The sequence below is a fragment of the Homalodisca vitripennis genome, chromosome 2, assembly GCF_021130785.1.
Source record: "Homalodisca vitripennis isolate AUS2020 chromosome 2, UT_GWSS_2.1, whole genome shotgun sequence".
NCBI classification, from domain to species: domain Eukaryota; kingdom Metazoa; phylum Arthropoda; class Insecta; order Hemiptera; family Cicadellidae; genus Homalodisca; species Homalodisca vitripennis.
Window position 1 is genome coordinate 71571908 of NC_060208.1, and position 26635 is coordinate 71598542.

The 26635-nt window shown below is 34.3% G+C and overlaps 1 protein-coding gene and 1 long non-coding RNA gene across 4 annotated transcripts in view; one reads left to right on the plus strand and one right to left on the minus strand.

Annotated features, from left to right (window-relative positions):
- Positions 1-18: 18 nt before the first annotated feature.
- Positions 19-25281, minus strand: LOC124354145. Its single transcript, XR_006921662.1, has 3 exons — positions 25129-25281; positions 6478-6628; positions 19-1086 (listed from the first exon to the last, which is right to left on the minus strand). It is a non-coding gene; the product is annotated as an uncharacterized LOC124354145 (long non-coding RNA).
- The window catches only part of LOC124354142 (sodium/calcium exchanger 3-like), a 57598-nt gene continuing 39671 nt past the window's right edge, over positions 8709-26635 (plus strand). For 2 of the 3 annotated variants that reach the window (XM_046804389.1, XM_046804390.1), the window contains exon 1: positions 8709-8863. The gene's annotated coding sequence lies outside the window, so the exon portion shown is untranslated. The remainder of the gene's footprint in view (positions 8864-26635) is intronic. The other variant, XM_046804391.1, reaches the window with a different exon arrangement.

Genomic DNA, 26635 nt, shown 5'->3' on the forward strand with positions numbered 1-26635 from the left:
TTTCATCATAGTCGGTCCAATAGTTTCTGAGTCTATAAAGGACATACACCAAACATTCATTTTTATAATATATATATATAGATAATAAAATGAAAATAAGGTTCTTCATGAATCTAAAAATACAACATACAAGAAAATTAACAGACATTCACCCATCACCATTCATACAAAGCCATTGACCAATACTCTATGCCACGATATCGTCAACCCGACGAGGCCCGAAACAATCCTTAGGCTCCCCCCGAAACCAGGTTCTTCACTAACATTACTTTCAAATTCAAGGATAAATAAATAGCAAATTGCTTAAGACTATGAATACCAGCAAATAGTTTACAAAGGGTTAATAATTAGGTTCTTGAAAAGGGTTTCTGCTGTAAACTTGAAAATAGCGTCAAGTGCATATTTTGCATGATAATTTTATTTAATGACTTAATTAGAATTTCGGTTATGTTTAGTAATTTATCAAAGATAATTTTATAATGTGTTTATTCGTTTAGTCAGTTTTCAAATGCATTAAGTAAATTAGCGACATTATGCACTTAACACTAGAACTTCTACAGTGGATCTCATTCAATGTTATTTACTGTTTATTTCAAATTTTTTAGTTGGCAGTTGCTCACAGAACCCATTCACTTTCGTATCTAGCCTAAGAATATTGGGATGATATTTCTATTTTAAAATATCTTAGCGGTATTTATACACATTCTTGTATAGTGACATCGCTAGTTGTATCTCTTCTACCATTAAAAATGTATTAAAAACATTATCCGATAAAAATAATGACAAATATTCATCTAAAATTTGAATTACGACTCATTTCACGTATTTTTTAAAATACATTGATAGACTTTATTATAAGAATTATCCATATTAAACCAAACATAACCTTTATAAACTCAATTTCCTCTCAGCGTCGCGGCGTGTCGGAAGTAAGTCACGGCCACCTTGATGGCCGATGACGTCACTAGTTCAGAATGTATGGCACGGCTGACTTCACCACCTACAAACCGGTTTGGCTGCGGCTACGACGTACTGAGTTGTACACTTGAGTCGTCACTTCCAATAATAAACACAGCATCAACTTTCCTATAAAAGAAAACAACATAATGAACGAATTGTCAAGTTTTCATTTTGTGAAGCGATGCTCTGAAGTCTGAAATCTAAAGTAGGGTACCAAGCAATGACATCATTAAATTTATTTTGTATATATTTGAGGACAAAAACACAGTGCTAACGTTATCCTTGAATTTCTATTTTGCCCTGGAGTATTTAACCTTATAAAAATTGAGACAAATACCTATTGATTTTGTTTCTGTTTACAATATTCATTAGCACTGATTTCCTAAAACTAATTATTGGTAGTGCTCATCATAAAAAAATTGTGTTAACGAAACACAATATAATAGGGGCTACGGTAATCCTAGTCCCGAACGATTTCCGAAAGTAGGTATTATCCTATAATAGCGTCATGTACATATTTTAATACTTATTATTTACTTATGAGTCTAACGTTTTAACATAACTCTTAAACTCTTCTACACACATACGCTATGGTGAGAAGTGGGAAGGGTTTATTCAGTGCGATTGCTAAGTTTACCTCCATTTTATCTTCCACTTGGTGCAGTGGCTGATATCTCAGACACTTGACACTTGGAATCTGAGTCCAAGTCTGAATAGATACATTAAAAAATATACAAAAAAAGTCAGCGATGAAGAAGTTCAAAAAGGAACTGAGCGTCGTTTCGACATCAGAGAAGTCTAGACTACAAAAGATATCTATATGGTTTCCCAGCAGCCTTCCCGTGTAATCCAGATGAAGAAGTGTTCCCACTATCTCAGTACGTGCACAATTGAGTGGACTACGATGTTTTAGACACGATCCCAAAGCACTGCGAAGCAACAGAGTTTTTTACACACAACATAGGTATGGCGGGAAGAATGTTTTCAATGGGAATATCGAGATTAGCTCCATTTCACCTTCCGCTCAGGGCCAATTCTGAATTCTGACACTGTTAGAGACTAGACTCCTGGAGTCTGGAGTACACGTCTGAAGAGATACAATAAAGTTACACATCTTTATCCGTATTACACTGGATGACTTATGCACTGCGAAGTAACAGAGTTTTTTACACACAATAGGTATGGCGGGAAGAATGTTTTCAATGGGAATATCGAGATTAGCTCCATTTCACCTTCCGCTCAGGGCCAATTCTGAACTCTGACACTGTTAGAGACTAGACTCCTGGAGTCTGGAGTACACGTCTGAAGAGATACAATAAAGTTACACATCTTTATCCGTATTACACTGGATGACTTATGGGAAACGAAATAGACCTCTTTTGTAGTCACGTGGTTTCTGATGTTGAAACTATACAAAGAGTTCGTTTTGGAACTTCTTCGTCGCCGATGTTTTTGTACCTCTTCAGACTTGGGTGAACTCCAGATTCCAGGAGTCGAGTCTATGAGTCTACCAGATATCGGTTGCCGCACTAAGCGGAAGGTGAAAATAAGTAAGCTCAACATTTCAAAATTTTCTCATGTCCTTATGTATTACAAAGGAAATGATAATAACTTATAATAATACCTTTCCGATAGTTAGAAATAACTGTTTTGAAACCAAAAGACTTCATGCAACATTCTTGTAAAAATATAGTATTTGCAAATACTATGATAGTCACTGTGGTTGTATTACCCACATAGCAGACTATTCACCTTTTACGATCGTTTCCGCAATTTTTTTGTTCATCAGACAATCATTTCCAGAAAATGTGTGTACGGACGTAAGTGTCACAATTTTGCGCCTGCAGTTTTTTCTTGGTGAAAGTCATAGGTTACATTTGTCCTACGTGTTAGCGAGCTATTCAACGTTGGCAATCAATTAATACACGCCGTGGACAAATTTCAAGTAAATGTACTTATATGATGAAAACGAACACAAAATGCTTCATTCGTTTAGATTGTTGACCGAATGTTTACATGGTTAGTGACTTACAATCAGTTGGACTTACAATGCTATAAACTATGAGCAATACTTAAAATTATTCTTTTTGACACTTGACAGGTTTATTTTGACAAGTACTGAGAATTTAGCCCGTTCTTAAATAGGCCGTTCGAGTAAAAAGTGCGTCACATTAAAACACAGTTTTAGTGCATTTACACATGCATATGTAGGCATTACGTTTTTCTTAGGCGTGCTATTAAAAGCATTAAAATACTTTTTACGGCGTTCTACCACATCACATAAACCATTGAATTCTTGGTATTCAGTACGAAGTTATTGACTAATGGAAATTAAAATTTAAATCCTAAATATAATATATATTTAGAAAATATTTTTGATCCCTCCACGAGGAATTACAGGCATTTAAAGTAGGAGTTTTAGGCAGTTTTTTAATTAGGCTAAAAGGAAAGTTTATGAAGATAGGGATATGAAATGGCATTATATGCACGGAATATTACTAGAGAGTGTATATATATATTTATACGGCGTGTTTATATATTTATAACAATATGTGAAAGAAATCAGTTTTTTAAAAAAGCATGTAATTTCTGTATTATATTTTATAAAAATGTAATCTCCTTAAGTCATAAATATATTAATTATACATGTCACTCACTCTCTGAAGCTACCTAATTTAAATGCCTGTAATTTCTCGCAAAGTTCATAAAAATATCTTCTACTTTTTCTGTCTTCAGTGAAGAAGGGCTATGAATTCAATATAAAAATATTTTCCTACCAAATTTGCTCCATCTTAACCAGGGATTTTTATCGTTTTTTATTTATCCGATGATTTTCATGCCCACCAACTCCAAAAATGTTATTAAAGCATTTATTTTCACTCTACAGTGTTATTTGAAATCAGTTTATTTTATGACACTTTGATTTATTAATTTTATGACACATGTATTGCAAAAATGTAATTATGAAACAGATGATCAATTACTAAAATGGAATGGGGCGTCGCCCTTTCATCTTTGGATAAGCTGAGCTACACGAGTCACGCAACTGTTCAGTGTTAGTAGTGTTACCGGCACCAGCGTAGCCGGTTTTCGAAACGTAAAAGAGTCTGTTTTATTTACTCTCATAAATTGATGCCCATAAAATTAATTAAAGAATATTACAAACTATGATTGTCTCGTATAGAATCGAATCTACGTTAGTAATTAATTATATCATTAAACTAATAAATGTAGTCAACAAATCCAGGCGAATTCGACATAACCTATGATATAAAAAGACATGAATTTGAAAAAATACTATGTAAATTCTAAATTTTCCATTGCTTTGTTAATTTGATGACTATATACAATATCTTTGGTAGATGTTCAAATTTAAGTATATTGTACCTTATTCCTCCTATTTCATAATTTTATTCGATGTGACCAGTTTTTAAAAGTGGCATATTTCATTAAAGCATATACATTTGTAATTATTTAAAACTGTCACTTTGGAACAACCTAATAATGTTAAACCGTACGAGAACCTGTAAAAAGTCCTTTATGCCCCAAAATAGTCACAGTATAAAATTTAATCACGCAAAGAAGTAGTTCTGACAAAAGATGGAATACCGAATCCAAATCAGTCCGATTCTTTCAGTATGTTGTATATCCGGATTTACATATTAGTAATGGACAAAAATAAATTTTAGGGTTTTTGGAATCCATCACAACATGACCCAAAACAAAAAAAATAATAGTGAAATTCTTACGATAGTTAACGAAACCTAAGAAATAGCCGATATTACGCGTTTTACTCTATGTTCTAAGTAGTGAGTGACTCAACAACTCAATCGTCAACAAATTCTTTAACAATTTTAAATTTTGCTGCGTAAGAGTAAGCAAGAGAGGATAGAGAGTTGATGAGTTAAGAGGGTGTCTATAGTACAATGTTGTATTAGCGTTTAATCAGCAGCAACCATTCTTCGATTCGACTTCAGTAGTGAAAGTGACCTTATTCCTCCTCTGAATAAGGAATTGTCTTCGGCGCGCCTGCATAACGCTATGTTTATAAATAGCGCTGACTCAGAGGCGGTCGATCAGCATTATTCCACTGTACTATGACATCAGCACGGCGACGTAATTGTTGGGGCCGTGGCGCTTTAATGACGTCACAACTGTAGGCGTGATGGTGAGGCCTGTGTATTCAGCGGCTCGTCAGCTGATCTATTATCACTGCCTACGATATAACGAGGAAGGAGGCGATTGAGCCTTTGAAGTACTGTAGAGTCAGTTGTAATAGTCCGGGAGAAGAGAGCTAACTTTATTGTGTACCAGAACAAAACTTTAATCGATATACTGAACGATTTTAAAAGTTTTTAGAAATCGGTAGAGGAACTTATCCTGAAACATAACTGATCGTCAGTCGTGTTGGTTTTGCAGGGGAGGGGTAGCAAAAATATTAAAAACACATATTATTAACGTGATGTTATATTTTTGGGTTGACAAACTTAAAACCAAACCATCTAACACGTAGGTAGAAGTCATATCAGCGCCAACCAATTTTCAGTTTCGTTATCGTGTTGTGTGAATCTGTTATGGCTATTATGTACATGTCTGACCGTTATATTTTAAATGTATAAAAAGTGACGTATGGAAAATTTCATCATTTTGTATTTTGCATATTTTGCTACCTCCTCCTTTTCACAAAAAACTTGCGTCAATGAGATCTAATTCTTAGGAATACCACTTTTGACGTATTGCTCTTTATGCTGAAAAATGAAAATTTGATGCTAGACCAGCAAAAAATGATAATGAAATAATATTTTTTTCATGGGTACCAGAATTGCAACTAATGAGTGTCAAACATGTGTTAATATAATATATGGATTGTCCGATTACAATTATTTAAAGATACGCGATGTTAAAATGAAAAAGAAATTCTTTTCTTTACACTTGGGAAGCCCAAGCCATGTGGGATTTTAAACCTAATCGAGCTAGATAGAAATAGTGCTACAAGTATAAATAAATACAATCGAAAAATAAATTTTTAAACAAATCAGAATTATGTTCATGAACATTTTATAACATCACATTTGAAATAAAAAAAGTACCTATATAAATTCTATAATATCTATAAATACAAATACTTAACTCAGTGAAAGTTTACGAAACGATTATTTGTATTAACATTTTTTGAGGCAATACTAAAATATTTTTAATTCTCATAGTTAATAAATTAAAATTAAACAAGTTAATCTTAACGGATTTGTATTGAAAGAAAATGCCACTTTAAGAACACAAACGCTTCGAAATAATCATATACCCTTAGTAATTCCTAAAGGCCCACGAAATGTCTGTGAAACCACGCTAAAATTGTAAAAGAAGTTCAATGCCAAGGTCAGTTTGGGTTTTAATATCCAAATTGCAAACCATAAGTAAATGCTATACTTATGTATTGCATACGTTTCAACCACATATGGAATGTTCTTGTATAAAATAGGAGAATATCGTTAATGATAATACACCAGTACACCCTACCTTGTGGCTCTTCCTCCTGAAAAAATAAGGAGTTGAAATAGATGAATTGCGTCCGTGGGTGTCTGTCGCTAGTCGTTTTTAACATTCCTCAGACCCTTAACCTTTCTCAGCTATTCTTCAGGACGTGAGTCGCTATTCATCATCCGTATCTCTGGAAAAAAATTGTGGCACAGTTAAGTTTGGAAGTAATTTTAAGTAAAATTAGGGTATGTGATGGACTCAGTCTACCGATGTACCCACCAATAATTAGGATGCCCAGAGCACCTAATGTATCCGGGATATTACTATTTCTGGACAACAAAGAACCTCGCTGATATGGTAGTTGTCACTGGATGACATAGAATTTCCTGAATAGTGCTGTTTGTCACTGGAATGTACAGATTGTCCTAATATTGTGAATGGGTTATCACTGGATATCACAGAACGTCCTGGATGTTTGCGGGCTATCACTGGATAGCATACAATTTCCTGGGTGTATGTGGGCTTGGCTATTTAAAATTTAACAAGCCTAAAATCCACTTTGAATTAACAAATTTTCACAGGAAATAAATCGTGTTTAATCACTGATAAACTAATCTGCGCATATGGGAAATGTGATGTTTAAGGTTGGAGAATCCTTTTAAACATATGAAAACTTAAATAAGAAACGATGTGTTGTAATGTACATTATGTGTTAGGGGCAGCACGCGTGTTACGTGCGCGCTCGTGGAACACGCGCAGGACATCAATTTACGGCAATAGTATTTACAGTATATCGATAATTAACAACCTTTTATTCGTTAATTGCAGAGTGCGTGCGGTAAGAAAACGCCAACAATAGTTTTGTACAGTAAAATTCACACCCTATCCTAATCCTAATAATAATATAAATGAGAAAGTGCCTTTGTTTGTTCCGTTTTCACGCGTAAACTACTCGACCGATTGTACTGAAATTGTACATGGACATTCTGCGGTTCCCGAGATATACAGAACTATTCTTGTTTAAAAAATCAATCCGGGCTATGCCCCACTGATCTTTAAAGTAGCGAAAAATCCCATCTTGGTCTTTAAAGTTGTGTAATACTAATTGAGCTTGTCTAATGTAATCAACTGTTCTGTGTAAACATTGTTTATTATTTTCAATTTGTTTAAATGTACTGTAAGTAATTTTTTTATAAGTAACCATAATTTTTAAAGCCGTTTTAGATTTCAGCGATTAGGTAAGGACTAATCTACCTTAGAAAAATGTCCTGAACATAAGAAGGTCAGAGTTTGACACAGAAGACTCCCTTTGAAGCAGTCGACAAGAACTATATTTCTCTTATACATTTCTCTGGACTATTCTTTTGAAGTAAGTACCAATTCCAGCTCTAAATTTTCTGCAATCTTTAAAAGTACTATACATTTAAAGACTAATATAAACCCATCTAAGTTCTCTTTTGACAGAAGTAGGCTTCTCTTTTCTGTGGTATATGTTTTCTTGATCGGGAAACAAAACAAAATCATCCAAGGAACAAAACATAATAACGACGAAGTAAATTAAAATAGCAATAACATAAATTTGTTGACGTATTTTCTTGATCGTGGCAATAAGGCAAAGGAACTCAAAATTGATGTCCAGATAAAATTGATATTTGTCTGTAATTATCTGTGAAAAGAGAACCTCCGGATTTAAAAATGGAAATTACTTTCTTCAAACTAGATGTAAATATCTCAAATAGAGATTGAAAGGGAGTTAAGCGGATATGTAACTCAACAACAGCATAGGCCCGGCACCTTATTGCTTCAACATTGTGCCACAACAGTTTTGTAAACTCAGAAAGCCTACAATACACAGATTCCTTTTGGTGACAATCTGCTCTTGCCGAAGTTTTTAGTCAAGACCAGGGCACTCTATCCTTAAACGAGTCAACATGCAGTATCACTCTTTTTAATATTCTGAATGAGAATTTCTGTTCACATATTGATATGAGAACAATTGTGAAGATTGTTTTTCATGTAACATAAAGCATTAATTTATAGATGTTGGAACAGCGTGTAATCGCATAGATTAAAAGGCGGCTGCGGCGTAGTCGCGTGTTGTTGAAGATAAAATTAAGGTTATGTTTCCAATTTCTCTGAAGATAACCTCACTTCATGTTCGTGATTGTTGCAGCGGTGAGTCACTGCTGGTGTGACTGGGGGGGGGGCATGACTCGTTCTCCCCTCTTCTCCCTTCTCTCTCTACCCTACTGTTAGTAGTCTTCTCTCTTCTATTGCTCCTCTCCCCTATCCTCGCGTCATTCCCTCTCAGTGCTGGGTCCTGTCAGTCTGTGTTTGTGGCCAGTGGTTACCGGCTAGTGTCACTCTAATTAGCCGGTCGACCGGTAGTTTGTTTACATCTGCTGCATCCAGCGATATATATCTGGTGAGCACTACGCTATTTACTTACTGTGTGCATTTTATTATAAATTTCAATACTCATTGTAACTGACCGAATTTCTGTATTTCGACTAAAATGCGATGAAAAATTATATTTAAAGTGACATTAGTTCAAAACAGATATATTTCATTTCGTTCGGCCTTATCGAACGAAATCAGATCTTGACAAATGTTAAATAAAGAACGAAATTAATTCAGAATTTTATTGATCAGACATATTTTTTTCTATTTTTAGTTATCTACTTGAAAGTTCAATTTCATCTGAGATAGTTTTGAGAGATTTCTTTCATTTTATGATGACCCTTTTTGTTTAGTCTATCCACCAAAAAATTTAAAATTAATAATAACAATTTACTGATTATTCAAGGTACTGTGTTCTTTGAATTTTCTAAGACTAGATAAGAGTTTGGTAAATAGCATAATGGGCTGGACTAATAATCACTGTTAAATTTTGCAAATAATTCTGTACTATAAAAAAGCTTCCAGAAATATATTGTTGAACATTGTTTCCTTTCTTGAGCTTTGCCCAATTGATTTGCAAAGTGTGTTAATTATCAGTCCTCCGAAGCCATGCAACATCCTTGTCCATTAATAAATGGATAAATGTAAATAGTGAATGGAAATTACCACACTAGTTCTATGCTAGGATTTCCCACTCTGTAAGGCACAATTTAAATTCTGCCTTCACTTTTGGAACAACCTGTAGTCACAATATAAAGTTTTAACTCCAGTATGAACACTCAGTACTAACTAAGCTCCAAGTATAATGTTGATGAATATTGCTTTTATCCTGAGACTCTGCCCCTCAGAAACGGTTCAGTAGCAATACTCAACAAAGCCACCCATGCTCAATATCTGTTCCAAATTAAAAAAAAGAACAGTCTCAAATTAGTCATTGATTTACTGCCGAATTTCAAAGCTATAAAAAAACAAACTCTTGTTTATAAAATTGATGATGTATCTGGCAACGTCAAAAACTTTTAAAAGTAGACAGATGGTCTGACGACCTTGAACCTCTGTGACCTTTCCATTTCAACCGTAGGGCCATCAGAGGGGCCTCTGAGTAGAAAGTAGAAGTTTACCTTGTGGCCGATGCATTATTTATAAAGGAGCTTCTTTTCTTGCTGTTTGTCATTCAGACCGATTGCAATAGGTTTGTTCAATAGTCTAACGCAGCCTCGGTGTAATAATAAATAAAACATTAGAAGTTGCTCATTTTAAATGTTGGGTTGCGTTGAGATTTATAAAAATCCCATAAAATTACTATCCAGTTTAATTAATACTGTCATTTATTTTGTCTCCAATAAGGAAAACTCGTCCAAAAATAGTAGTCTCCTGATAAGTACCCAAACAACATATGTTTCACAGATCAAAGAGTAGGGAAACAATATAAAACTTGTATTTATCGATAGTTAGGAACCTATTAAATATAGATATCTAGTTATTTCGCCAAAATGACCTTGTAGTATATAAAATATTATAGAAACACGAAACGTCAAAATTAGCGACGCCGGCGCTTTATGTACTTTTCATACCGTCAAAATTATCGATGCTGCGGCACTCTAAGGGTTAATATGACTGTAGTTGCTATAAATTCTACATAAAACATCGTTCAGTAACTTAAATAACCCCACTTGCAAGTCATGAACGATGGCATTGCATAGCGGCTGGAAAGGTTAACTAACATACATTAATAACTACAGGACTTTGTAATATTGGTCTAAATTTTATCCAAAGAAGTTGCCAATTTCACTATGTTTAACTAATGTATCCTAATATGATATCGTGATATTTAACATTCTTCTGCTGTAGCTAAATTAAACCAAGTCGAATTATACTGTACCTTTAACTACAATTAGACTAAAGCCGCATTTAAAACCAGTTTAAACTATTTACGGTTCTAACAATTGAAGTGCGTACGTGACTATGTGGTTATCAATGACAAACAATGCTATCTGAGCGGTCAGCGTACCGATTCACACTTCGTTGGAGAACCGTTGGTCTCTTTGTGCTGTGGTCAGAGTCGGAAATGGGCCGCGTGGAACCTGTACTATGGAGCCTTGTCCTACTTCAATCTGTAGACTGTGACGTCAGAATACAATCTGATTATCAGGAGATTTAGCATACGTTTTAGGATAGAAAGGAGGAACGTCAATTGGGATACATTCGCCGTGCCTAAATTAAACTGAATGTTAGGTTTTGATTTAAAAATATCCGGATATATAGTTGCATCAGGCAAGATAAAAATGTATACATTTGCCTGAATTTTATGATTAATAAATGCAGACAAATAAATCAACTTAAATTCAATAGGGATAACTAAACCCTACACAATAATTACGTTTTCAAATCAATTTGAAATCGAAAGTGTGCCCTGATCGACAACACATTCCGGGGACGATGGGTAAAATCCAGTCTTCTCTTGTAATATTATTTTTTAGGTGTATACCAAAATAGTAAGGGTACTAAAACTGTCATGAACTTTGAGGCGTTCCCATTCATCTTTTCTCCCTCTTGTGTTTTTTAGCGGAGGGAGATTCTGAGGTCACGAACCTGGGGTATTTACTCAACTCATAGATTCGATTTTAACGCTTGACTGAAAACTGCGTTCCTGTTATGGTTATAGTGATAAAATCTACGAAAAGTTGTGTTCTTATGGAAGTTGACATTAAGTACTTTTTTATTTTAAAAATAAATTTTAGTATACTGTAAAAATTACGTGGTATGAGTAAATTACAAATTTTAGATTAAAAACTTATGTATATAATAATAATAAATGGCTTTGATTTAGACGAAATCTCATTTTGTTTTTTTATATTTCTAGCTATGAACTGTATAGAAATTTAAATAAAAAGACAGTGTATCAATATTATTAAGTTTTATAATGGAGTTTTAAATTTCGAATTCCCGATATATTTACTATCACAAAGTAAAAGTGGGCATCTAAATAATGTCATCCTATAATTTTTCATTTGAGCTGACTTGTGGCATGTTATGGTCAAAATTGATAATTTCGTTAGATTTATAGTTTTCGTTTATTGAACAAATTCACTAACATAAAGTGTCAGTTTGCATGTACTAAATTTTAGTTTTTCAGCTTCTAAAATGTCAAATAGCTCCAGCGAAATATCAGACTTGTAATTATTAGTACTTTTGCATATTTACATTATTTTCTTTGTTTCTGCAGATGTACAATGTAGACTACATCACCTTGTTAGACTTTCGCCGTAACTAATTTGATTCTTAATGGGTTATAAAATTTGTCTAAACAATTACCCCTGTCTTTATAATATTTTCCCTTTGTGACAGGATTGGGAAGCGAATCTCTTTGGCCTTTCTTGTGTCGATGGATAACTACTATTTATTAGGTTATTATTGAGGGAAGTGGACCAGTCACTTCTCGATGTGACGTTGATTTTTAACTCAGAGAGAGTAGTCACCGCCTCAACAACTTAGGTAAAAAAACCCTGTATCATGATCTTTTTGAGTACGTTCACTTTCGCCTCTTCAACAAGAATATGTTGTCATTTATATGTCGGATGTCGTGCTTTCTGCTGATTCACGAAGAACAGTGCTTGTAGTACAAATTTTCCAAGAAGTGGTTGTAAACTATTGTGACGGAATTTCTTTTTTAGTGTTGGCTATTGTTACTCAAGACCAGATTTTTAAACTGATGCACGAGAGATGGTAAAATGGTATGGCCTGTGAAAAGTTTTTGGAACTATTTAGTGATCCTTAGTGGAACAAGTTAATGTTGGTGAAGTATCGAGTCACGTAGGAAGGACCTGTCCTGAAGCAGCTAAGGTATTGCCACCGATCTTCCATTGTGTACGATCACTTGACATGTAATATCGTTGTCTCAGAGCGTAGAATTAATTCTTAATGAGAAAGGGACTTAGGTCTCGGCTACTTGGCATCACAATACATATCCGTGACTGCCGTATGAACTATATGTGGGACAAGTTGACCTATCCCATCTTCAAATTAGGTGATTTAACGGAGACATATTGTGTACACCGGCACCACAAACAACGGTCAGGTTCCGTTATTTCACTCCATGTTTTTAAATCGCTACTATAGCCACGGAATTTATTGTTTTAACTATTTATGATCATAGATGAGTACGGAGGTACTAAACTAGATAGACACTGTTTGTTTTCCTTGACAACGTCTTATCTTACCAGCATCAGGCATGTCCAGACTGGCGCTGTTATCTCTTGCTCATCGGTTTCCTCTGTCGCTCAAGCTATCAGTTCTGCATACTTCTTGTTATCGAAATGAGACGAGTGCCTCCGGCCATCAGCGCGGGCTTCGGCAGCACCCCGCGCTGATGTCAATAAAAGAAAAACATCCCTCGAGATAGTACCTATCAGTAAAATATAAAATTCTAGAGGGGCTGATCAGAAATATAAATTGAAATGATTAGTTCACCTCAAACAATCAATTCCGTGGCTATAGTAGCGATTTAAAAACATGGGGTGAAATAACTGAACTTGACCCAAACATTTTTTTCATCCCCTCTCCCCCCCCCCCGAAATCTTTCGCATGCTTACCTCCAGTCACCTCCAGTCGCACTGGCCATTGACCTATTATTTTCCTCTCCAATGTTTATTCATTCCTCCGTTTGTTATCTTTTATATTTCTGGACAGTCTGAAATAAGTTCCCTTGTTAAGTTATATGTACGACAACTTATAATGTTAAATAAAATCTAGTCTGCACGTTTTCCAGGCCACAATAATCTGATTGACTACGTAATTTGTTTGTGACGCTAAGATTGCTTGATCAATTTTCCAATTGAGAAGTCCACGTACGTGAGTAGGGTTTGCAACTACTCGTATAACACCTCCTGACCTTCAGATACGGTACATAAGGTGTTACCGTATTTATATTTTAAATTGGCTGTTCGTTATAGATAAGCAGTGCACTGTGTGTCGTGAGGGTGCCAACCAAAAGTAATTTTATTTCGATACATACTCGTATATTTAATCATACGTTGATCCGAATTGCTATAATATAATTCAGGTTAAAAGTATTAAGATAAAGTGTCCTTAGACATTTTGACCAATGAAATTAAACAAGATTCTACATTGACTACATATAAACGTAACGCTGTTAAAAGTGAAAATTATTTCATTTGGAACCCGAGTAATCACAGAAGTATTGGAAATCCAAAATATTCCGGCCAGATTCCAAGTGTCACTTTTTTGGTTGGGTTTATAATAATTTAAGCTTATTTTTTAATCAAAACAAAGATTTCCGTTACATTTTTTTGTGGATGGACTACCACGTCCACATCTCACTACCCAGATGCGTCCCCAACGGACTCCAAAGCAAGATGTCAAGGACTGCATTAGAGCGGTGACAAAAAATACGAAGAAGCCATACCTTCGGAGATTAGGATATTTATCATGAATACGTATTGTAGGTTAAGCCTAAGATGACACCCTCGTGCTGGAACACGTAGTACTTGTGGGCGTACCCTTCCCACGGCCCAGGATAAAAAAAATATTTTTTCCAAGATAAATGTGACCATATCTTCTCCCTAGGTTTAGACTGATGATTTTTGCTCTCAGATTAGCTTTAGCTGTCGGCCTGTGTGTTAATCTTTTGCTCTCTTTTCTGCCCAACCAGTCCCCTTATTGTACTATTATTTATATGTATTACATATCTCGTATCACTTCCCTTATCTCATTGCACTTTGGTATTATTCTGGTTTAATTTAAGATTATTAAGTTTAAGATGGCTTTCTCACTAAAATCAGAATGAATTAGTGTTTACATGGGAATAATATCGAATTTTAAATAGTTTTGATAGTTTACCTTAAATAGCAGAATGATGAGCTCCAAAACAATTTATGGAACTCGTTGACGTTAGTGTTGTTGTAAAGTTGATTCTTTTTACTCATTTAAACGTTGAAGTCTTTAACAAATTTCAAATTATTTCAGAACAATTTATAAAGTATCAAAAGAGCTAAAGACGATTGGTTGTATATTAATTATGTCTTATTTAATTACATTCTATGACTTATGTGCATGAGGTTTAACATTGTTCTTATAGGCCACAATCAAGGTTGCCGCCAATACAGCCGCCTCTTGTCCCAGACCAGACAGCCCATAAGCCGTTGACTCTCTTCCTACCCACCCACTCACTCTAATATCTTTTAATGTGAAGCTATGGTGGGCGACGGTCTGAGTTTGATGAATGGGAGGGTTGTCTTGTCCTTGAATTATAAAGTGGTAGGACACCATAGAATAGGCCTCTCTGTCAACTGTCCTTTTATTATGAGGCAGCTGGGATTTAATCTTCTGGAGAAGAGATTATGTAAAACAGAACTGTGTACTTATTAAAGTAAAAAACCTAATGTTGTAAAGTTAGCGCAAGAATAGTAATTTATTTGTGTTACAACATTAAACATTTATTATTAAATATAATATGTATTATTTTGCGAACGTCGTTCCATGTATGCAGAATATGCCTCGTACCGGCTAAAGCTTAAACTATTGAAATATGGGGTTATTTTAGAAACACACACACACACACACACACACACACACACACACACACACACACACACACACACACACACACACACACACACACACACACACACACACACACACACACACACACACACAACACAACACACAACACACGCACGCACGCACGCACGCACGCACGCACGCACCACCACACACAAACCTCAAAACTTTTATAACTAGTCACCGATTTTGCGGCTTTCTCATTTTGTTGGGATATCTGCGTATCAGCCTCCTAAATAATTTTGTAAACAAGCCACTGTAAATATTGTAGTAATGATATCAGTTTTCTATTTTATTGTATTTTAAAAGTGTAATTACATCTACATTTTTTAAATATTGGACAATAAGGCTGCCAGAAAGAAAGGTAAGGAAGATCAGTAAGATTATTCCAAGGGCTAGTACCATCTTATAGTTAAAGGTATTTCTTTTATTAAAAAAATTAGTGTGTTGTGGTTTTTTATTTGCAGAATTATGATTTTCCATTTCTCCCTCTGTATTTTGGAAAGGCTGTAAGGCGAGGATAGGGTGGGAATATTTCCCAATGTTGCTGACGAAACTAGGCTATCAATTGAACACCATTGAAGCATAACCTTTGTTCGTTATCTTCAAGTATATATCGGCCTCGTACCAATGATTCAACGTTTGCGGGATATTATTCTGATAATCTCAAACCGCTATAAAACACAAATCCATTTTTAGCGATGACGCTGAAAGCTTCTGCAACTAATTAGTTTTGACTTCCGTATAAAACTTAAAGAACGTTCTACGTAATGATTAAGTACGAGGTTAATTATTTTCTTCAATTAACTTCTTGAAAATGTTTATGAGAAACTACAACAGTTGTTATCAGTCTATATTATGTTATTTTTCCATACAACCCTTCAAGAATGATATAAAGATTAAGTACGAGTTTTATGAGTTACTAAATTACTTACAATAGGCTCAACAACATAACGTACGCATGGCATGTTTGGTGTGTTTGAGGTAAAGCAAACTCAAGCCCGCTGTACTAGCGAACATCTTGATTTAATTTTGGCTCCCATGAGAACAATGTTACACTTCAAACACGTTCACTCCCTTTTTGTCATAAAAAATATGGGAAATGTCTCGTTTTAAAGATATGAATAATATTCACACAAACCTCCTCAGATTCGTATTACTGCAGTTGGTTATTCTATTAAAATCACTTCGTAGTTTGAATATTAATAAATAATACAAGAAATATTACAAGAAAAAGTCAAAAGAGTCTGGATACTCTTTAAAATGAGACATAGACCATAATTTTTGTACCACAATTTACGGTTCAGAAGTGTTTAGGGTTTGTAGGGTAATTGTTGCCCCTATAGGGCAAACCCAAGGGAACTATTTTGCTCTTGAGGAAGTTTTTTTAATACAGCAAATGTTAAATTGTAATTTTAGAATAGTTATTTTAATCATACTTACAATATAATAACTTGTTCGAATACAGACAAAATATCGTATTTTGAAAAGCTAGATAAATGTTAGTTTTATATTGTTTTGTATTTGGAGCTAGACTACTACATTTACTTTTACTATATGCATATGTTTTACTTAAACGTGTCACATGTTAAGCTGTACACAGGTTTGCTGAAATAGATAAATCTTGAAGAAACAGTCAACAGTTTTATTTTATTGTGGAAGAAATCTGGGTTTTAAACTCGTTCAGGAATAATTTTAACATTAAAGACAACTTATTAGTATTGGAGCCGAGAATCAGTTTACACTGTATAAACACCCAACATGGTTTGTCTTGCAATGGATAGAATAATTTCCCCTAATAAAGAAATTAATCATCAGCCGCACTAGCATTAGTGAGTGTCGAGAAATAGGAGTGTATCGAAAAGGTTAAACATATAAAACTATACATTTTTCTCAGATAATATTTGTATTCACTTGAAATACTTACTAATTGCCAAACACGTAAACAAAAGTTAAATCAACATCATCTAACCAAATACAGACCGACTATTTGTCGGAAAGTGATGACTTTCAATCTGTTTATCTAGTTGTCTAACAGTGATACCACTATTATTTACGTGTCTGGTGTCGGTTTTAAGCGTATTATGATAAGAAAATATGACGAGAAAAAATTATAGTTTGTAATTTTTAACCTGTTCATACCCTCCCAATTCGACCTCATTCAAAACTAGTGCAGCTGATGATAGACTCTTTCTCGTGTGAATTGTCTCTATCAATTTCAAGACAACCCAGCTCGTATATGTTTGCAATTCAAATTAGCTCTCGGTGTATACACTACAAGTAATAGTTCCTTAAAGCTATTAAATTCCTCGTAAATATATAAATTCAGAATTTTTCGTTTTTTTTTTTAAGTTAAAGTATAAAATCCAGTAGTTACGGCATAGTTTATTGCTTGTTCTTTGGAATTTGGATCACCAATTAAAGTCGTTTGTCAAGGACGTAGCCAGCGAGAAGGTCCAAGGTATTCGGACCTCTCCCCCTTCCCCAATTTTCATTTCATTTTCAATTTTACTTTTTTAGTAAACGATTATTATTATTAAATAATTCAGTATTACCGACATATACTGCAATATACCGAAAGATCGTTTTCAACAAAGAAACGGGTCAAGAACTTTTTAAGGAACAAAATGGGACCTTACTTTTTGTCCACTACGGAAAAATATCAGTTGTCTGGACCTCTCCCAAAATGTTTTCCTGGCGTCGTTCTTGTCGTGTGTTATAAGATTTGAATTACGTACTACATTGTTTTCCACAAATTAAGGCTTTATCCTTAATTCAAATCGACAATTTTGGAATTTCGTCTATTTGTGTTATACACAGTTCCGGCGCAACTGCAGTACAGAGCAGGACACCATGCACTAGGCTATATGTGTATAACACTGCACAATGACCTGTTTATGCACCGTCTACACTGACATGCACTTTCTAGTAGAAATCGCCCAGTTGAAAGCCGCCAAACGCGAGGATTTATTGAAGAAAGTAGACAGTCAGATGTTAGTTATCGCGAGATGAGTCATCCTCTAGCAACAGGTGTTCTAGCCTAGGCTCAGTTACACTCAGATAACTTGACTTTGTTGACTATGATTCCATTGCTTTATCGCATAGATAAGTACGCAATCGATATGGATTTCAAAGAAATTTGCAGTTGAGAAATCTTTATTTAGGCCTAACAGCAATTCCGACAATTTTCTTCGTAGAAGAACTCCATGAATTTTATTTTTTCAGTGAAGTTTATTCTCTAATCGGGCTATATGTGTTGTCGGCTAATTATATATTTATCAAGTTTTAGGGAAAGGCAATTACAAAATTTTTTATTTAAATTTATACTTTTTATTCAATTTTTACCTTGAGTCTCTTAAAACAAATAAGCAAAAGAGTTTACATCTATCAGCTTATACGGAGCCTTAAGGAAAATTGGTTTATCGAGAAAATTTTAACTTCTAAAAAATCAAATATTGATTATGTAGCTAGAATGTCATTTGAATAATTAAAGAAAAAACTTTTTGGAGGCCAAATTATTGTCTTAAGACGGACAGGCTTTTTCCTACATAGCTTAGGGGTAAGACATCTAGCAGAGAGGTTACGGGTTCGATTCTGGGAAAGAATTTTTTTAATTGTTAATGGGGTTGGATTATTCCCCCTTACAATATTTGAATGTTGAAAACTAAAATATTGGAGTATAAAATAGCCTATATGCCCTAAAAATGATAAACGATACCAGCAAAACTCAACTGTCTCATTACCTTTTCTAGATTTGTAACATACATAATTCTACTAAGATTATTAAGATGGACATTATTTACAATTGAAAAACGGATTTTCAGCTACGATCTATAAAATGTTTAACATGCTAATGTATAAAGAATAAAAACCTTACTCCCCCACAAGCTTATTTCATGGTTGCGATTGATACAAAGTGCAATGTTTTAATATTCGATAGAAGTCTATCAACGAAACAGCAGCATTGAAATATATGTTACACTCCTTGTAATCAGTATTCAGGCATTAAGTTGAGGGGGAGGGGGTAGATAGTTATTATAATTAGAAAATTTGGACAAAAAAACATCGAGAAAATAAATCAAATGTTTTTTATGTAAAAAACTTAAGACAAAAGAGTTTTGTTTACCTTTATGTCTTTACGAATTATAAACTAGATATGTACATTATATGATATTTATGGTTTAAGTTTTTATAGAAGTCAAAGGATAATTTGTAACACTCATATAGTTCGAATATGTAGCCAGGATCAGATTTTAGACTATACAGCTTATTAGATTTATAAGTAGGTTATAGATTTATACTTAATATACTTCTCAAACATTTTCAAAATGCATCTTTTTTATGTGGGATGAACGGACGGAGTTTCAGGCGCTTAAGGGTTCATTTTCGATTCAGATCGATATAATCATCAATTTTAAAGATTTAAATATATATTAAAATCAGAAAACATAAGAATTTAAAACCTGGAACTCAAATATTTTACGAAGGCAGGTAGTGTAAAAAGAAAGAAAATGTGTTGCACTGCAACTCATCCCAACTCCGTAATCCTTTTTGTATTACGAGTATACGATATAATATTTTGTATACTACATTTTCTATGAAGTTCAACCTTTAGTTCAGAGATGACTCCTGTTGGGGACAAGTTCGAGTTAGCCAAGAGCAAGAGGTCAGATTTTGAGAAGCTTAAGGTTAAGGTGTACTTGGGGTTGTCTGTGTCACCTAACTTCTACACTAACTCCTTTCATAACGAGGTCATTGGACGGTAAAGTTGTGGGATTTGCCGTTTGAAACTGGATTTCAGCAGCCTGCTAAACCTACAACGAATGCTCTATGGTTCGGAATCCAGATATAATTACGAAACTGTGTCATCATTGGCCATTGGACTATTAATTAAAGGAATGATGTGCTTAGAAAAAAAAACGATTTTAGTAACAGTGCAACATTTTATTCATTCATGGCTCTCAATAACTCATACGAGTCTGTAATAAATACTATACTAGTGAGTCAGACACTCCTGGCGGTAATTGGCAAGATAATTACAACCGTGCTCACTCTCTCTCTCTCTGGGTAAGCCGAGCAATGTAACGTACCTGCGGCGCTGGAGTGAGACTTTTGGCATGCAACGGTATGGGAATATGACCTCATCTTCAGCACGATTCGCACATTAAGCCGAGGAAAACATGACGCAACCTTATATTCATAATTAACAGCACTCACTAGTACTTTTCTGTCAAAACTTGACTTCATATGTTAAACATAGCACACACTGGAAATGTTCAGTGTCGTTCGCCATTGGCATCGTTGTCGTTGCCAAGCTGTTAATATAAAAAAACAAACAAATAATTTTGGCTATTGACATTTTAGTGATTTCGTAAAGACATTCCATCCAAATGAAAAGTGGATAGTACTAAACTGTGATAGTACTAAATTTGCCTTTGGGGTTTCTAAAAGTAAAGGGATTCTCCTTCACCAGGGGTCGTTTGTGTATAGCATGGAATTCTTAAAAAAGAATCCGAGAGTATGTGTCGCTGAACCACAAAAGTGAAACTCAACGTTTCGAAAACGTTTATCCATTCTCTTCTTCAGGTGGTGAAATATCAAACGGAATATTAAGCATTTATATATTTTAATAAATTAATCAGTACAAAACTAAAAAAAACCACAGAGAATATTTAACAACCACGGAATTGTGATCTAAGATGCCATTTAAAACCAAACCCAAAAGCAACCAATACCTTCAACGTATGAAATAAAGTAGTGAGCTGCATCTATAGAATTTCCCTATCTATAAAAACACTCCACGTGAAAAGGAAAGTAGATATTACTTCTCGAAACGTCGTGCTTTTTAAGTAGTAGTTAAAGAAGAAGAGTTCATCATAATTATTCTTTCTCAGTTTAGAAATTATGTAATTGTTTTAGTTGTGAAACATAATAAAATGTATGAGATTTAAAAAGAAAATTAAGTTCAATGATCCTCAATCACAAATCAAAGTGGATAGAAATATCCTTTCATGATTTCCAATCCTTCCAAGCTTGCTATATCCTCCTAAATCCATTGCTGCCTTCAACATTTCCAGCTGAAGGTACTGCCAACTCAAGTTCATAGAATTTTGGACTAGTAGGGTATAGCCTGTTATTAGCAACTCTAAATGGTGCTTGCAATTGTCATTAACTATTAAGCGTAGTGATTACGACCTTGGCTGTATATATTGGCAATTCGCTGAAATCTTGTTTCCAACGCAGAATTCTAGAATCTCTTCACTTCCAGAGGCTTGAATACTTTTAAAAGACTTGATTTATCGAAAGGTTTAATGGAAGCGATAGGTAACACAGAATTAGGCTACATTCTGGCCTTGGTCCGCTTGAAAATATTACAAAGGCTAGTATCTATATTGAAATCTTGTCTCATCTTTCTATTTCAACAAACATTCAATCCAAACTAAATCGATACAACTGGCAATCATTGGGAATTGCTGAGGTTGTTCGATGTGCGTGTGTATAACGACCTACTTACCCCTTTACCCCTTCGCCACTCTAGGAGATCAGCAATTCTACACACCCGGTGATCTGAATCAGTCATCATCTACAAAACAAACCAAACTGTTGCTCAGTGCCATACTTAACTCGAATGTTGATAGCTTCATTTCATTTTTCATTTCTCCACACCTTGGTCCTTTCACTGCGTAGACGCGCTCTCATGGCTACTGACGAGACAGTGGAGGGAAAGTACGAGTAACACCCGAGTCTACTCGTAATCGTATACTCTCCTGGTTACTACGGGCGTGTCGACTACGCCTCATCCGCTATAACTGCTAGATGTGGAACTTGTTCAAACACGCAGTAACTGATGTGCTCACAGTTCCTGATTTTTACTATTCTTTGACAATAAATAAACTTACTTACGTCGTTTTTTACTCTCGTGCTAATGTTTGTATTTAGTAGAAAATCGTGTTTTCTCACAATTTCCTAGTACCTAGTTCTTATTGACATTGATTATTAGGTGATTTTTTTAAAACTCATCATCACTTTCTTTAAATAAAAAAGGACGTGTTTTCTTATACAAATTAATGTTTACATTCTTGAAGCTCTTGTTTTATTGGAAATGATATATTAATTTAAACAAACTCTCCAATAATATAAAGTTTTTTATTTTTGTGAGGCCTTTCGTACTCTATGAGTACATCTTCGGACTCACACACTCACACTCTTAAGTTGTAAAGAGTACGAAAGGCCTCACAAAAATAAAAAACTTTATATTATTGGAGAGTTTGTTTAAATTAATATATAAATTAATGTTTGTTTATCTCCCATTGTTTGAACTTTCCTATATTATAGAGCGCCAGTGTCTGAAGGCATGTGACCTTCTAGTGCACATTGTATGATCAAAATAACACCTCTTTTCTAATGAAAGTTTCTGCACCCCTCGTAAACTACATGAAAGGTTGAAAAGATAAATTACAGTATTTAAGTAGCAGTCTCACTAGAATTACGATATTTTGTTAGTGCAGAATATTTTATGTACGAGTACATTCTTCTTTGAAAAAACTCATATTTTATGATGTAATATTATGTTTATGGTCAGGCTTTAGCTCTTAACTTCATGGATTGTGTATTCTGTTTAAGAGGATATGTTGTTTGAGTTTAGCTCCACGCTGTCAAAGCTGAAATTGAAAATTACCTGCCTAGGTAAGAAGGTGAATGGTCAGTATTTCGTCCTTCCGCAGGTTGCAGTTCCTACTACGATGAAAAAGATTCTTTTTTCACTACAAAGAGTTACTTTTTTTGGAATAAATTAAAGGTCCAATCTTATTTGTGTATTATCTTTTGGAAGGTCGTTACCATTACAGATCGTTGTTGAATTTCTTAACTATATAGTAAGCTCGTATCGTAAGGAAGACCCCGAATTAGGAACAGAGAGTGCACGTTATATGAATTGTAATGTAACGTCCCCAAGTTGATAACGTATTCTGAATTGAATCGGATTTGTACACTAAGATATGTTTCTTCATGACGATTTGATTTTTTTATTGGTTATAAATAATGGGAAAGCTATGATTAATACTACTATGAAAAGGATATTTTATTCGTGGGTTTGTTATACTCTGACCGCAAAGGTCTTTCTTTCCTAAGGATGCTAATTCTAAAACACTGCTGTAACACAGAAGATAAGCTTTAGAGCGGGTACAATTCGTCAGCTCTGCAAAACAAAGCTCTTCTTGAGCTAGCTGATTTTTTAAAATAACCCATGCCATTTAAGGGAAGCCTTATTAATATGTTTCCAAATGTTTACAGACTGTCGAAAAGGTACTGGCAAAAATCAAAGAAGGCTGCACCACATAATATATTTTGCTTTTTAAGAACTAGAAACCTAATTTATAATTGTATAAATTATAATTGATTCCACTACTGTATGGTTTGTTAAGAAAACTACTTCCGATTACGAGTATTAATATCAACAGAAAAGTGTTTTACCCCTGTTCTTGTCTCAAAGAATAAAAAACATGATTTTCAGCAGTTGTTTCAATTTTGGATATGTTACAAAAATGGTAGAATTACGGACGAAACAGTAAGGGTCCAAATAATGAGAAGAGGAATACTGGTCACAGAACGAACGTGTAGGTATGCCTCAGGTCTCCGTTCTGGGACCGGTGCTATTACAGAAACCAGTTGTGAGCGAAGCGAAGTCGTACACCGCATCGTCTGACTGTACTAGGACACGGCTCACGGCTATTTATAGAACAGTGTGGCGTTATTTCATGAGCTATTTATGTAGTTCTGCTGTAATATGTAAAAGTTTAAAATAGCAATTTTAACTCCCTTGATTTTGACATATCCGGTTGACTTCCACAGTAATGTAAGAAAATTAAATAAATTAGGTACGGTATCTTTACCTTCAACTGAAACTAAGTAATAGTTTTAATCTATTTTTATTTGTCAGAAGCTAATATTGTATAAAACACGATTAATTTATATTTTATCTTTCTCAAAACAAGTCGATTGTATTGATTGTAGCTAAAACGGTATACATACATGAAATGATTACAAATGATGATTTATAATCAAACATGCATGCTACCTTTAAACATTTCAGTCTTTAATGCTGACATGTTTCGGTTCTAAGCACGTATTTACCGTAGTATACAATAACCTATAACTATATCAATAAAAATAATAAATAAAAGAACTTTGTGGTTAGTTGCAAGAATACCATACAATTTACTTGTATTTTACGTTTAGTTTACATATTCTTCGAATTTAGTGTTTTATTATTAACTTGCAAAACATTTAACACATTTTGAGGACCTTTTCACAATTCATTAAAATGTGTGATTCTTTTTTAGTATTCTTTTTCGCATTTTCTTTCTGAATATAAAAATTGTTATTTACTATAAAACTATAAGACCTGGATACAAATCTAATTTAATTACTCAAACCGTTCATGGTTACAAAATTACGTATTGTTAATACGGATTGCAAAATCATGAAAGTCTAGTTTAATGCCATTTGGAAGTGTTTAGTAGTAGAAATTTAAAAATACTCTTAGTTTTACATTGATCGTACGCTAAAAATGCCAATTGAGTAAAAGCATGTATTAACGTACCAGTTAAAAAGTACTTAATACGTTTAAAATCCTTAGTTTTAACTATACTAAATATTAATATTTAATGGTATTTTGTCAACAAAACTTAGGCCTATTATTTTGCAACCAACCTTTGTTTTTGTTGTGTAATTTTCCAAGAATGCCAAACTATCTAAATCAGTGGTTTAATTATCACGGTATATCTTGTCTAGGATGGAAAGATAAGATAACGCCTGTCAGGAGTGATAACGTCTAACTTGTATAATCACAACAGACGAGATAGTGGCTTCAATGTTACGACTCACTACATTCTCTTTGACAGATTGTAAACAGTGGTTGTCTGTCAATCAGCTCACTGCAAACACTGTTTAAAGCGCGTTCTTATGGCCAGACCTATGGAGTACAATTTACGGGACAACACTAAAAAAATTCTGTTATCTGGTATTAGTTACTAATTCGATTTCAATAATAAATGGAATTCATTGAACAAATAAATATTAGAGTATACACAATATAAATGCTGATATTTTTACTACCACGGTAGAATTAAATACTCTGCGGTGGAATACTAATATAAATCATTACTAATATAAATTATATTTTTTTCTAACAGGTTTATAGCAACTGTGGTAGGAAGCTTAATAAACCGGACAGTATTTTTAGTGTTACATCATTTTACTTTGCAAATTCATCTAGTGCCCTTCTATTCCCAATAAAGGGAAATTGGGGAAGTAAAGTAGTTAAATACTTTCCAAAACAATCTCAAAAATTGTAGTACATCTTTTTAAAAAAATAGCTCGTTATATAAATTAATAAAATACAAATCTTAGTCATTTCGGTACAAGAGTGACGTACATTTTGAAAACTAAAACATTTTTATAACTTTCTTGGACAAAATGTATTAAAATATATTAATGATGATTTTTTAATTCGTTAATATTGCACTTTGATTGTATGACTGTTATTTTGTATTGATATCAGTATTATTTGTCACATTTTTTAAAGTGAGTTCGTCAAAAGTTCAAAAGTTCAATTAATTACACATTTCAAATTTGTAAGTGTTGTATGTAGTTTTCTTCATTCAAAGACTAATTTATTAAAAATATCGTCACTGTTTATAATTAAAAAAAAAAAAAAACACACACCAAACAGTTAGGAAACTGTAGGTGGGACATATGTGCGCGGATATTGCAATTGAAGTTGCAATGACACTGTGCACATGGTGTTCTCAATCAATTGACCTTGGAAATACACCTTCGACAGTTCGTCTTGACAGAACACATTGTTTTCGATTGAGTCGTTCACAATGTTATGACCACCGGTGGTGGCTCCCTCTCTCACCGCACCATGGAGGTCGTGTCTCTTCCATTGATGGTGGGGGGGGGGAGTCACGCTATGTAGCGAGCGAAGCGGCTCACCCAACTACCCAAGCTGTTGTTGTGAGTTGGATGGTTCAATGGCCATGCCCCACACCCATCACGGCCTGTGGTCACCACAGTCGATACGGTCTGATGGTTCCATCGGACATCTCTGCAACAAGATATTGGACAGACGTTTGTTAGAATTTACTAACACCGCCTGTACACAATATTTTATATCAGTTGTAGCACTGTCTGTTTTGTGTTTTTGTAGAAGACC